Source organism: Eurosta solidaginis, chromosome 1 (assembly GCF_040869045.1).
Source record: "Eurosta solidaginis isolate ZX-2024a chromosome 1, ASM4086904v1, whole genome shotgun sequence".
Classification (NCBI taxonomy): Eukaryota; Metazoa; Arthropoda; class Insecta; order Diptera; family Tephritidae; genus Eurosta; species Eurosta solidaginis.
In genome coordinates, this window is record NC_090319.1 from 209274507 (window position 1) to 209288308 (window position 13802).

At 41.0% G+C, this 13802-nt stretch overlaps 1 long non-coding RNA gene across 1 annotated transcript in view; it reads right to left on the reverse strand.

The window, feature by feature from the left end:
• Window positions 1-1619: 1619 nt before the first annotated feature.
• Window positions 1620-13802, reverse strand: part of LOC137237002 (uncharacterized) — a 217123-nt gene continuing 204940 nt past the window's right edge. The window contains exon 2 of the long non-coding RNA XR_010948747.1: window positions 1620-1725. This is a non-coding gene — a long non-coding RNA (uncharacterized lncRNA). The remainder of the gene's footprint in view (window positions 1726-13802) is intronic.

Consider the following 13802-nt stretch of genomic DNA (forward strand, 5'->3'; position numbering starts at 1 on the left):
ATAGGTAGGTATGTTTTATAATATACTATTTCCGTGTATTAATAAAGTCATTTTAGTATCTGTTGTAAAGTTAGCATATTTTTAACCATATCTTCTTTATTTAGTTATGTTCTTTTAATAATTTGTTACCGCTTTTGAATATATATATAATAATATAATTCGATTTACAACAAATTCAACTCCTACGCACCTTTTTTATTTTTGTATGTATGTTTGTATATTTTAATTACGTTACGCCTTCACTTATTGATTTCTGAACTTATCTGATCTAATGCAAATTGATGCAATTGATTTAACTCAAATTTCCGTAAATACTTATTTACTCTGGTTGTTGTATGTTACCTTTATATATGTATATTAGTTGCATTTGCTACTATATATGTATGTATGTATGTATAGATTTTTGTTTGCTTATATTTGCACACTTAAACGCTAGAATATTGTTTTCGAACTGTCGCTATACTTGTGCTTTTGCTTTGCCATTTCATTGTACAATTATGCATGTTTATGCTATATACTACACATTTTCTTACTGCTCCTCCTATTCCTGCTCCCTACAGTTGTATGTATTATATATTAATGTAATTACTATCATTATTTAATTAGATTGTGTTCAATTAAGTTAAGTATAATTTTCTTCTTTTTGTCAACTTCTAAGCTTTCTAATTCAAAAATTCCATTTTCTGTTTATTATTATTACTTATGTTTTGGAACGAACTCACCCAAGTCAGGTTGCAGGCCATTGGTGTTGGCTCTGCCGTTGTCGCTGTCGTTGCAGGTTGGTGTTGGTACTGTTCGTGGTTGTTGCGCTCTGGTCCGAGGTGATCAAATGAACCTGGTGGCACTATAACTTCGTGTTGACCTTTACGATCTTGATGACTTGGTGCTAATTTTGGGCGTTCGTGGTGTTACGCTGCCGCGTACTGCTGCCGTTTCTTAATTGTCCTTATGTTACTACGAAAAACAATTGCGTGGTTGCGGTTGACTAAGATTGGTCCTTTGGTGTGGATTAGTTGCTTTGCTTTATATACATACGTGTGTTTTTATGCTTGGTGACGATGATTTGATACTGTCACCGGAGACTGATCATTTCAAGTAATTTTAATAAAACTTTGCAGATGTAAACAAAGCCAGGTGTTGAGCATGCAATCGTCAGAATGTTTTATAGGTATAAGTATGTAACTTTTTCACAAAATTTGGATGGACATCCCCACAGTAATAATGTATGTTTGTTAAGGTTTATCACACAACGATTAAGCTTAGTTCCTTCCAAATAACCATAATACGTAATTCTTCCAACTGCAATTCCAGTCCGGTTATAGCATTTATTGTACACCGATGAGAATAAACTGTACGCGCTTCGCGTTCAACCGTCCCTTTTGTTGCTTTTTCTTCAAATACCTTTCAACGAATTTATCGAAATTGTAGTAATAGTATTTTTTTAAATAATACTTCCATTATTTTTATAATTTTGCGCCCGAATTTTAATAAAATCTGTAATTTTCTTTTTTATGAGTTTTTCTCGTTTTTTTCCTCGTGTGTCTCGGGCGGAAACTCTTGGTAGTCAGCAAAAATTTTTCTTAGTGATGGCCGGTCTGTCTGTTCCCTTCCTTTCGATATTTTTCTTTTTTTATCGCCACTTTCACCACATCGCTAGGTGTGTTCGCGTGAACACGCTCCCAAGGGGATCATGGCCGTAGACCGCAGCAGCAGACCGTAACAAACCTGCTTCGCTTTGAAGACCTGACGATGAAGCGAACAGGAAACCGGATCCTCTGTGGGAAGCTACTGCCAGGGATCTCCGACGACAAGCAACGTGGGGCACGACTCACCCCTGAGATAAGAGTCTCAAAGTCCTACTACGAAGCTAGCCGGGCAACATAGGTCTATCAAAAAAAAATTAAGTCAAGTTGGGAATAATTTCTGTTTCCTAGTTATAAGGGCTTTGCGGCAATTAGACATTTGTTATGGAGAACTCGTCAAAACTCCGAAAGATGATTCCTAGAGTTTATCGCTCCCACCGGAATGCAAAACAAAAAAAAAGGTGTAGACATTTTGATCTGGAGAACTCGTCCAAACTCCGAAAGGCTAGTCCGACCTAAGCGTGGACTGCCAGGGTGTTCACGGTCCTCGGTGAGTACGCGTGTGAACAACCTATGAGGTCATTGCTCGGGGAGAATACTGGGCGAGATGTCCCCGACCGCCAAAACGCCCAGACAAAAAAGGTCCAATTGGTGGGTATATAAAAAAAATCAAATTGTAAATTGGCAAAGGAAACGCCCTTGTTGGTTCATTGCGGACGAATATCCGAAGCATGGAAGCGACCTATCAATTTCCCGTTTAGGTCCTCGAGATCATACAATGCATTGCCTATCCTTCGAAGCACGCGACATTTCAGGTATTTGGGTAGGAATTTGGCGTTAATGCCCTGTTTGAAGTTAATTAAGGCAAAGTTTTTTCGGAAAACTTCCTGACCTTCCTTGTAGTTGACCTGTCTAGAGCGCTTGTTATAGGTGGTTACTCCCCTATCCTTGGCCTGATCTAAATTTCTACGGATCTGCTCACGAATATTAGTCAACTTGTCAGCTCGGCTTACTACCGTAACCTGGTCTTCTCGAAGGCTGCCGAGTTTCCCTAAAATGTTGTACGTTGAGGCATGCTGGACCATGTTTTGGCCATATAATGCAAAGTATGGAGAACACTGAATTGCCGTATGAAAATCACTTCTCAAAACTGATAAAATTTCGGGTATATGCTTATCCCAATTAGTGTGGTCAGGTTTATCCTTCAGGAAAATCCTAATCTTAGAAACAATTTCTCTATTGACGCGTTCGGATGCGTTCGCTTGGGGAGAATATAGCCCCGTCCTCACGTGCGTCACCCCGTAATTTACTAAAAATTGGTTCATTTCCTTCGAGATAAACTGTTTACCATTGTCACTGTGAATAAACTCAGGGACCCCTACAGCCGGAAAAATTTCTGAAGCGAAGTAATTTATAACGTTAACAGTGGTAGCTCTCTGCATGGGCTTTAGCCAAACGTATTTTGAAAAATGGTCTAGTACTATGAAAAGAAATTGATTTCGCCGTTTAGATCTCGGATACGGCCCTAGAAAGTCGCAATACAACCGCTGAAATGGCCTTTCGGATTCAAAGGTACTCCCTATAGGTGGTCTCGACTGCTGATTGGTGGGTTTTACCGTTTTGCAGGTGTCACAACGCTGGACGTAGTCCCTGACGTCCTTAGCCTGCTGCGGCCAGAAGTACTTCTGCCTAACACGTTCTAAGGTTTTCTGCCATCCGCCATGGTAACTCCGGTTAGCGTCATGTGCTAATCTCACTGCTTCCTCAGTCAACCCTTTTGGCAACCATAAACGCCACAGCGAGTCTTCTTCCCCTTCCATCCCCTTACGAAACTTAACTCTTTTGAAAATTACACCGTCCACCACTCGTAAATCCGGAAGTGATTCCTCGTTTTCGGTGACGGCCCGAATTAAGTCTAAATATTCGTTGCTGCCAAATTCGGGAGAGACTAAGTCTATTTCTCCGGGTGTGGTAGTGAAAGTTAACTCGTCCGCATCAAAGCGCGACAGCGCGTCTGGTACTACATTCAGGGTGCCCTTACGATGTTCCATTTTAAAGTCGTATCTTTGCAGTAAGAGTGACCATCTCGCCAACCTCCCGCTCAAGTCTTTTTGTGTCATCAACCACTTGAGACTGGAGTGGTCCGTAATAATCCGAAAAGGTAATCCTTCGACATAGGGTCGGAAACGCTTCACGCTGATTATGGCTGCAAGACATTCCAGCTCGGTTACTGTATAATTGCGTTGAGCATTATTCAGCTTTTTCGACACGAATGCGATTGGATGCTCAGCGCCCTCATCATCGACCTGGAACAATACTCCGCCAACACCTATTTTGGAAGCGTCGCATTGTATTACGAATTCTTTGGAAAAGTCTGGTTGGGCCAAGACAGGCGCCGAACTCAAGGCTACTTTTAGTTTTTCGAACGCCTCTATAGCTTCAGGAGTGAGTTTAAACGGGCCTGCTGACTTGCGGAGACAGTCGGTCAAGGGACCTGCCAAGTCAGCAAAATTGGTAATAAATGCTCGGTACCAATTCGCCATGCCCACAAACCTACGCACTTGCCGAGGGGATTTAGGGATCGGGAAGTTTTGTATTGCTTCTACTTTTCCCGGATCCACTTTCAGACACCCGCTGCCTATCAAGTACCCTAAGTAGCGTATTTCCTTCTGACAAAATTTACTTTTTTCCACATTTATTGTCAGACCTGCATTTCTCGAACAGTTAGCCACTTCCGCTAGCAATTTTAGATGATCCTCAAAATTAGTGCTACATACCATCAGATCGTCCAGGTAGACAAAGACGTTCTCTCGCAGACGCGAAGGGATCGCCTTGTCCATCAGCCTACTCATAGTCTGCGGTCCATTGCACAGACCAAATGGCATCACCTTGAAGTGGTACAGAGGCCTCCCCGGAACTGCGAATGCTGTTTTTTCCTTAGAGGACTCTGTCAATTTGATCTGGAAGAACGCGTCTTTCAGATCAATGCCACTAATAAAATGCGTGTCCTTGAGTCTGCTCAATAAGCCGTTGATATGAGGCAGGGGGTACGAATCCTTCTTAGTCACCGCGTTGACCTTTCTCGAATCTATGCACAGCCTGACTTTGCCTGGTTTCCGGACCAGTACTACAGGACTACACCACGGGGAGTTGGATTCTTCTATAACTCCTAACTGTAGTAACCTGTCTAGTTCTCTAAAAGCTTCGGCTTGCCTCGGCGGCGAAAGGGGGAAATGCTTGCTTTTTATAGGTACAGCATCACCGGTGTCGATGTGATGCTCCACTAATTTAGTTTGCCCTAGGCCTAACTTCTCGTACGAAGGAAACGTCTCGATGACTTTTCGCAATTCTGATTTCTGTTCTGGTGACAATTCATGGAGGTTAAGTTCCTCTTCCTTTTCAAGCCTAGTCTCTAAACACTCTACGCTCGGGAATATTTCGGGAGCTAACGCAAATGCTCTCCAAAAATCTACCCCGAAGTATGCTTCTTGGAGCAATGAGGGAACAAGGTAAAAACGAATAACCTTTGTGATATTTTTAAAAGTGACCGGTAGGGATACTGAGCCAAAAATTTTTTGCTTGTTGCCGCCCGCGGTATATACGAACGCATGTAAGGGCTGATATTCGAAGCCGTTATCCTTTAGGAATTCTAATCCATTTTTCCCTAAGATGGAGACGTTGGCTCCCGAGTCCAACAACCCTACAAGAAAACTATTTTTAATTCTAGCCTTTACTAAAGGCCTTTCGTCCTCTGTAAGCGTTAACGTGGTGGCTTGCAGCAGTCTACGCTCCTGTACTCTCCTGTGGTATCTCTTCCTACATTTCAAAATATTTTCCGATACCGCGTAGTGTTCAAAAATGGTATGTCTTATGTGTTCGTACCTATGTTCCCTTTCTTCTAGGTCTGGTGAAAGTTGCGTCTGGCAAGCGACATCCCTATGCTGGCGTCGCAGAATTCTAATCGGCTCGCTCATCGCGGATGAAGACGTTTGACTCTCGGCTTCAGAACTGTCTGTACTGTCAGGGTAAGTTATTATTACTTTTGAGGGCTCTTCTGCCAGGGTACTACTGCACCTCGGAAGCTCACCACCTCCATGCAGAGATTCGCCCTTTGGGTCAGCGCACGGGACGACGCCTCGAGCACTGGCTGATGTGGGAGCTATGAAGCCGAACGAGGTTCCCCCGCCTTCTCGCTCGGGTACTGGTTTCCCTGCCTGCGATGGTCCCTAGGGCATTTAGGGGTGAATACACCCTTATACCCACATTTAAAACAAAAGGGACTTTTTATGGGTTCCTCACAATATATATAGGAGTGCCCCATTCCTTGGCAATTCCAGCATTGGATTCCCGAGTAGTCCGGTCTTCTGCTGCGTCTATATTCCAGCGCCTCTATCTGCGGATCTATCTCGCCGTCCTCGCCTTCCATCTTCATGTCCGGGGTTGTCACGCGTGCTTCGCTTACATGCCGTCCTGGGTAAATGGCTCCCAGCAGCTTGCTCTCTTTCAGCACTTGTTCACCTCGGCGTGCTACATCGCGCAGATCATGGAGGTTCCTTACGTCCGCATTAAAAAGCATTAGCTTAAGGCTACTGTTGACGTTCCTTTTTATTATGTCAATCAGTAGAAGCTCTGACATCGGCTCCCTTAAGCGCGCGTTCAAGGAGATTATGTCCGCGTGAAACACGTCATAACACTCACTTGCCTTTTGCTTGCGCATGGAGATCTCCATCATGATCTCGTGGTCCGTTTTCAAGGTGCCAAACTCTCTTTTTAAGGAGTAGCACAAAAAGGCATATGTCGCATTTGGGTTTTGTTTTGTGAACAGCCAGTACCATTCTTCGGCTCGTCCCGAAAGGAATAAGTGGAAACTGGCCATTATTTGTTCGTCAGGGCATTGTGTGCGCTCACACAAGGTGTTTAATTTGAAGAGGAAATCGCTTACACTCCCAGTGCCGTCGAATGCGATTTTCCACTCCTGCGGTTTTACTGCTATGCTGCTTGGAGTCGGGTACATTGGCGGTACTACCGATGGCAATGGGTTACGGTCCATCCTGCTTGCGTTCCTGTGTTGCTGGTGTGCTTGCTGCGTGGATTCGAGAGCGGCGTTGAGCTGGGCCATGTTGGCTCTAATTGAGCCCATCTCTCTCCGCATTTCCTCCTGCGAAGCCTGGAACAGTTGGTGTAGCACGTCCACCCACGAGCCTCCACGAGTGGCTTCGTCCTGCATTCCTAGGGTGTTCGCCTGATCACTTGCAGCGTCTCCGAAATTTCCAATCCCATGATTTGGTGGTAAGGCACCCGCTCCATCTGGTGCATAGTTCGACACATTGGTCATTATCCCCGAGATGTTGTGTGTGTTTAGCAGCGATGCATTCAAATTGCTGGTGCCTACAGGTATGTTTAATTTGTCGCGGTCGTCGTTCCGGTTTGGGCCTATATGAGTCCCCGCGGGATTTCCGTAGGATCCTCCTACTGGGGTATGCACCACCAAAGGACGCCTTGCTTTCGAAAAAGCCCCCCTATTAGCACCGCCCCGGTGCTGGTTCCCTCGTAAACTGCCCGCACTCTCGAACGGAGTGTTCCGGCCCGTTTGCCCGTAGGACTGGTCACGCGACATAATCCGTTAGAAAAAAAAATTATTTGTCAAATAGTATTCGAAAAAAAAACCTTCTGTTCCCAGAAGATGGTTTGTTAAAAGAGAAAAAAAAAGTTTATATATCTATATATAAAAAAAATTGTGCGAGAATTAATGCAATCATTTATCAATAATCGCACCAAAATAGAAAAAAAATTCAAAAGCTGAAAAGAAAACTGTTAGTTATATACAAATTTTATGTGAACAATGTAGGTGGTGATGGGAACGCTGGCATCCCATCATTAGAAGGCAGTAGGCTAGGCAAAAAAAAAAAATTTGATACAAACACATTCATACTTGGCCCTAGTGCTCCCAACCGTAATCGAGGGGGGTCTTAAGGCCCCCCTCCGAGATTGGTTGGGGCCACCAGGGTCCGCTCCCGGCACACACGAGTAGGTCTCAACACGCCCAGCCGCAACGCAGGGGCAGTCTCCAGGGGCTTGCCCCTGGGACTGGTTGGGGGCGTTGAGGCCTCCCGTCCATTCTCGCTGGACACCCCTCCTGCCTCCGCCGCAATGGGTGGAGCGGTTTCGAAACCGCTCCCCCAGTCTGGTGGGACAGGAAGGGGTGCCACTCTGAATCCCAGCTCAACCCGTCACAATCCAGGTGGCACTATGTGTTGCCACCTGAGACGTGGGATGAGCTGGGGTCCTACAACACATACACTCACACACTCATACCAAGACGATACAAAATTCGGCAAGGAAACAAAAAAAAACTACTTTACAAAAAAAACCCAAGTTAGCGGACATATTGTTACCAGGGCCGACTAACGGACAAAACATCCGGCAAACCAAAATCCCAACTACAAAAAAAAATCAAGTGCGTGCAGCACTGCCTCATCGGGCGAAATGAAAAAAAATCCGGAGACTGACGTGAAGTCCCGTGACCCCTTTGGCCACTGCCCCCGATGACCAGCCCGGACAACCTGATCCGCCCAACCATCCCACCGCAACGTAGGTGGCAGCTTCTGTGGCTGCTCACTCGGACTGGTGGGATGGTCAACTTCACAGGTTGACCCGACTGACCCTCGCGGCCAGCGCCTCAGGCGCCACGTTGGGCGCCATCTGTTATGGAATCGCATTTACGATGGAAGCAGTAATGAAGGCGGTCGGCATGATGTGTTGGTGCACAGTGGCTAGTCATTGTCGGCTGGGGCGGGTCCTTGCCAACCTTACTGTTCCTGCGCCATAAACAGAGAAATGTTCCTATCATGCCTTTCAAACTCAGCAGCTGTCAAATTCAAAAAAAAACCTAACAGAAGCGCAGAGACAACTCAAAACGCTTAAAAATTCAAAATAAAACAACATCCGGCCGAACCGGATGTCACGGACAGACCGTTGACATTCAAAATCTAAATTCAAAAAAAATTCAAAAATTTAAAATTCAAAAAAAAATAACCGCAAAAAAAAATTTTACCGAACCGGAGATGACCGGTTACTAACAGTTTAAATCAAACTCAACAGAAGCGCTGAAAAATTAAATAATAACAAAAAGGCTGAAAAAAATTAAAAATAAAAAAGAAAAGGGCCGAATATACATAGGGGGCGCCGCGGGTGGTGTTGCGACGCCCGGTGCTTATATCCCACCCTCAAATAACCATGGCCACCGACGCACCTAAAATTTCGGTGGCCCCTTACCTGTATGCCTACCTAGTGCCTTCTAAATAACGTAGACGCCAGCATTCCCATTTAGATTACAAAATTTATTCACAAGTCATTATTAAGACAGAGGTATACTAGAAATACAAAAATGTTGAAATATTTTCTATTATTTATAAGTTACCCTAACTACTGATTTTACATTTTGGTGCTTTACGCACTTTTATTAAAGGAAAAGAAAAAAATGTCAAAATAATTAAATAAAATTGAAAAATTTCCTCAAAATTGCTGGTATGTATAAATATGCAAAAGGCTCCAAAGAAATAAAATACCATATCAGAGGTTTAGGTTAACTACCGAACGCAAAACTATTAGAGCCAAAAAAAAATTTACTTTGAATTCCTTTCTTTTCTTTTCATAACCTGTTCTTAGTTATTTAGTTTAAGTTTAGCTAGTTGTATTACCCTTTCCAATTGCTATTCATTTATAATTGCCTTTTGGTTTTGTTAATAATTCATTGTATTTATGAGGTTTTATTTCATTTTATTTTATTGATTTATTGTATTTATTTACGTATTAAGGTATTTATTGTCTTATTTATTTACTCTATTTATTTATTTCGCTTTAATTGATTTTAATGTAGTTTTATTCTAATTTACTTTAACCTGATTTTATTTTTAAATTATATTCGTTATTTCGTTTATATACGCGCGCTGATTTTAGGTTTATAATTTATTTTCTTTTTCTTTTATATGTATGTATATATATATGCATTTCGTTTGCTCATATACTAGTAGACATACTTATATTCTTGCAAGTTGTATGAAAGCTTGCTGACATTTAACTTTCTTAAATTTATGTATAGGTAGGTATGTTTTATAATATACTATTTCCGTGTATTAATAAAGTCATTTTAGTATCTGTTGTAAAGTTAGCATATTTTTAACCATATCTTCTTTATTTAGTTATGTTCTTTTAATAATTTGTTACCGCTTTTGAATATATATATAATAATATAATTCGATTTACAACAAATTCAACTCCTACGCACCTTTTTTATTTTTGTATGTATGTTTGTATATTTTAATTACGTTACGCCTTCACTTATTGATTTCTGAACTTATCTGATCTAATGCAAATTGATGCAATTGATTTAACTCAAATTTCCGTAAATACTTATTTACTCTGGTTGTTGTATGTTACCTTTATATATGTATATTAGTTGCATTTGCTACTATATATGTATGTATGTATGTATAGATTTTTGTTTGCTTATATTTGCACACTTAAACGCTAGAATATTGTTTTCGAACTGTCGCTATACTTGTGCTTTTGCTTTGCCATTTCATTGTACAATTATGCATGTTTATGCTATATACTACACATTTTCTTACTGCTCCTCCTATTCCTGCTCCCTACAGTTGTATGTATTATATATTAATGTAATTACTATCATTATTTAATTAGATTGTGTTCAATTAAGTTAAGTATAATTTTCTTCTTTTTGTCAACTTCTAAGCTTTCTAATTCAAAAATTCCATTTTCTGTTTATTATTATTACTTATGTTTTGGAACGAACTCACCCAAGTCAGGTTGCAGGCCATTGGTGTTGGCTCTGCCGTTGTCGCTGTCGTTGCAGGTTGGTGTTGGTACTGTTCGTGGTTGTTGCGCTCTGGTCCGAGGTGATCAAATGAACCTGGTGGCACTATAACTTCGTGTTGACCTTTACGATCTTGATGACTTGGTGCTAATTTTGGGCGTTCGTGGTGTTACGCTGCCGCGTACTGCTGCCGTTTCTTAATTGTCCTTATGTTACTACGAAAAACAATTGCGTGGTTGCGGTTGACTAAGATTGGTCCTTTGGTGTGGATTAGTTGCTTTGCTTTATATACATACGTGTGTTTTTATGCTTGGTGACGATGATTTGATACTGTCACCGGAGACTGATCATTTCAAGTAATTTTAATAAAACTTTGCAGATGTAAACAAAGCCAGGTGTTGAGCATGCAATCGTCAGAATGTTTTATAGGTATAAGTATGTAACTTTTTCACAAAATTTGGATGGACATCCCCACAGTAATAATGTATGTTTGTTAAGGTTTATCACACAACGATTAAGCTTAGTTCCTTCCAAATAACCATAATACGTAATTCTTCCAACTGCAATTCCAGTCCGGTTATAGCATTTATTGTACACCGATGAGAATAAACTGTACGCGCTTCGCGTTCAACCGTCCCTTTTGTTGCTTTTTCTTCAAATACCTTTCAACGAATTTATCGAAATTGTAGTAATAGTATTTTTTAAAATAATACTTCCATTATTTTTATAATTTTGCGCCCGAATTTTAATAAAATCTGTAATTTTCTTTTTTATGAGTTTTTCTCGTTTTTTTCCTCGTGTGTCTCGGGCGGAAACTCTTGGTAGTCAGCAAAAATTTTTCTTAGTGATGGCCGGTCTGTCTGTTCCCTTCCTTTCGATATTTTTCTTTTTTCATCGCCACTTTCACCACATCGCTAGGTGTGTTCGCGTGAACACGCTCCCAAGGGGATCATGGCCGTAGACCGCAGCAGCAGACTGTAACAATGTTTGTATGAAAACAATATCCATTAATTTATATGTTATAAATTGTTCTTTTGGGGTTCACGTGTAATTGCTTACTTTGATGCCACTTCATTGTCGCGTGGCTAAGAGAAAATGTTAATTCAAAGCGCTTTTTATCCTGGAATTATTGCTGAACCATTGAAGCCTAACAATAAATACAGGTAATTATCTGTTCATCATTATCTTATATGAGGTACATATTTAATTTTGTGCATACATAGGTACCTAATTTTCTACGATGATGGTTAGTCTCAATATGTTTCCCATAAAGACACTACGATTGGTGTGTAATGTTTCTGAAAATGTTTGGAAGGACGTACATCCTGCATCACGTGAATTTATTCAAGAATATTTGACACAATATTCTATAAATCCGCCAATGATACAAACACAGACAGGTCAAAGCATGACCACAGAATCAAATGGCAAATGGATTTATGCGCGTGCTATTGTAATCTTCGTTCAGATGCGGTTTATTTTACAAAATTAAGTTTGTACACGTGCAACAAATTACAAGTCAAAATCAATCATTTCATTTCGGAACCGGATATCAGCTGTCATCTTCCACCACCATTATTTGGAGGAGAACAGGGTTGCCACTCGTGTCGGGGTTACAAGTAGGCTTATTACATTCGGCCTCAACCTGACAAACAATCGCCCCCGATTGCCCGTCGTGGGGATCCTCGTGCTCCTCCAAATACTCATAGTCGGTGCAGTCATCATCATCATTACAGGGATAATTAGATACGTCTTCTGGGCTTTCAGAGTTGTTACCTTCCGGTCTCGGATCATCATCACCCGGGCTGGACTGCACCCAGCGTCGGATTCTGCTCGAGTCAAAGACACTACTATAAGGAATATGTGTATTCTGACAGTTTTCTATGCCGGTAACTACATAACGGGCGTGTCCCAACTGTTTTTTTTAATGACGTAAGGCCTTTTGTACTTGGGAATTAGTTTCTTATTCTTACCCACAGTGGTATCTACATTCTTGATTAGAACAAACTCGCCAACCTCAAACTTTTGGGCGGGTTTGTGAGTGCGGTCAAAACATCGTTTGTTTCTTTCCTATGACTTCTGGATAGCCTTGTTCGCATGTTCCCTGATTCCGGTCAGCTCCAGGGGCTCACTAGAATACTTTTCGTGAAGATGCTCTGTTAGTTCGTCGACCACCTGTCCTCTTTGCTCTACACCGAATAATAACACTGGTTTACAGCCAAAATTCAACAGAGCGCCATTACGAAATTCCTATGTAAAATCACCCCCTGATTTCGAAAATCAAGGTTATTTTTAATTCTATGGTAACGTTTCTGAGATATTTACGAATAACCGTTTTTTCAAAAAAAAAAAAAACAAAAAAAAACATTGGGTCCACTTAATCATATATATCTCTAGAACGAATTGAGCAATTCCAAAAGGGTTTAAAGCTTTTAAAAGGTAATACAATTTTCTAGAAACTGTGCATACAACACTTTTTGCTAGGCCCTCCAGATTCAAAGATAACGAACAATCTTTACGGATTTTTCCATTTTTTTTGTAAAAATATAAAAAAATGTGTATTTTGCGAGGAAGGATCTCGAAAACTTTTTATTTTTTTTGCAGATTTGTTCTTTTTTCTCTAAGCTCTGTTTTATTACAAAAAAAATAAGCTTTCATTCAAACAAAATCGATGGGCTGATACAAAAGTTATAAGCATTCATGTAATATTCCCTTTTAATACTTAAGTACCCTACTGTTACAGGTCTAGCAAAAAGTGTTGTATGCACAGTTTATAGCAAATTTTATTACCTTTAAAGCTTTAAACCGTTTTGGAATTGCTCAATTTGTTCTTGAGATATATATCATTAAGTGTACCCAATATTTTTTTTTTTTTTTTTGGAAAAAACTGTTATTCGTAAATATCTCAAAAACGTTATCATAGAATTAAAAATAACCTTGATTTTCAAAAGCAGGCGGTGACTTTACGTAGGAATTTCCTAATGGCGTCTCTGGTGCAGAAAAAAAATTGGAATTTGTGATCCAGTGTAATTTGCTTGGAGTCTCTTTTGTGCTACTATGAACTGTATTTTTCAGGGCAAACTCGACGTCGACTAGCCTCTTTTTCCAGTCCGTATGATCAATCAGTTTCAATCAGTTTCTTCAACCCTTCTGTAATTCCAGACTTGTGTTGCCACAACTAAGGGATGCGGCCAACTTTTCAACTGGGAGGTGTCACAACAACATACCCTTCAGGACCCTATTAACTCGCTCCATTTGTCCATTCGACTGTGGAGATGCTACCGCATTTAATACGTGCTTGATGTGATGGTCTGTACAGAACTTTTTAAACTCAACAGACGTGAAGCAAGAACCTCCGTCGCTAATAATCCTTCGGGGTCGAC